The sequence below is a fragment of the Cryptomeria japonica genome, chromosome 4 (assembly GCF_030272615.1).
Source record: "Cryptomeria japonica chromosome 4, Sugi_1.0, whole genome shotgun sequence".
In the NCBI taxonomy this organism is placed as follows: domain Eukaryota; kingdom Viridiplantae; phylum Streptophyta; class Pinopsida; order Cupressales; family Cupressaceae; genus Cryptomeria; species Cryptomeria japonica.
In genome coordinates this window covers 515737416-515738967 of record NC_081408.1, presented here as the reverse complement: position 1 = coordinate 515738967, position 1552 = coordinate 515737416, and positions in this window count along the sequence as shown.

The window sequence follows — 1552 nt, the reverse complement described above, 5'->3', positions numbered from 1 at the left end:
TTTTATAAATTTATAACATTTTAATTTTATATAAATATTAAATATTTAATAAATTAATATATTAGTCTTATTTTTCAAATTTTCAAATTTTTATAGTAATTTTATTTAGCTTTTGAATATAACACTATATATATTTAATATTAATATACATGTATAATTTATGTATATATATTTTTATATATACAAATATAATTTATGTATATATGTTTAATATTATATATATAAAAATAAATAAATATAGATAATATTTATATAGACATTGTACGAACGTATCCAAAACGTACCCAACCCTGTCTCAAAATTTGGTCATACCGACATATTGTACCTGTGTACCCGTACCAGAGTCCGTACCCGATTCAGTAACTTGGATTTTAGGTTGTTTATAAAGAACCTGAGGGTGCCAATATAGCAGAGATAAATGGTCTTTTTTGTTCCTCGACTGGTAATTGAGAAAGATGATCAGAGATTGTTTGATGGGGCTTCCAAGGAGGAACAATCGAAAATCTTGTCTACTTTCAAAAAAGATAAAAGTTTGCACTCATTTGGATAGACAATTGATTTTTCTTGGTTTTTTATTTGGTGGGTGATGATCTGTTATAAATTATTGAGGAAGTGAGGATTTCAGGTAAGGTTCTGGGTTGCTTCAATACTAGTTTTATAGACTCATGCTGAAGCATGACAAGCTTGAGTCATTTTATGAGTTTAGGCCTATTCCATCATGTAACGGTGTGTACAAGATAATTGCTTAAGTTTTGGCTGTTCAATGGGTTGTAGGTTTCATCTCTGGAGCATTTTGGCTTCTTTGAAGGAAGACAAATTCATGAAGATATTGGGGCTGCTTAAGAAGGTCTCTGTTCCGTTAGAACTAAGAGAATGCCTGCTATGGTTTTAAAGTTAGACTTGTCAAAGGCATGATAGAACAAGCTGGCTATATTGAAGGCTTTTAATGATTCATATAGGGCTTAGGCTTCCTGTTAATTTGTAATGTCCCCATAATTTTGACAGGCAAATGGCAGTCAAACTCTAGCCTCGTAATTCCCTGGGTTAGAGTTAATTAAATTAAGAAGGGAATAATTAATTATTGGCCAAAAGCTATAGCAATGAATAATTATTATAATTGTTCATTAAGTCATTAAAAGGGGGCCATTTAAGACTTAACATTTAATGTCTAGGCAATGACATCATGGGGGCCATATAATAATTAATGCTATCAATGAAAATCAGGCCTAAGTCGAAGCTGAAGAATTGTCTAGAAGAGTTCGATAGCTTTTTTGTGTTGATGAAGCCTATAATAAGGTGGATTGATGCAACAAGGAGGGCATTCATGACATAAACTTTTTATAATTTTCTCTCTGTAGATTGTGTTCTCTGGCTCAGGACGAAAACCCTGTGCTTCCTAGCCTTGGATGAAAACCTGAGGTGAACTTGACAGTGGAATTAACCTAGCGCTGGATGCAAATCTTCAGTTTGAGGGTGATTAGGGTCAACTCACCCTTCCACAGCTATTTCAGCTTCAATCACCACTCCAGGTTTCATCTACAGCCGACTTCCC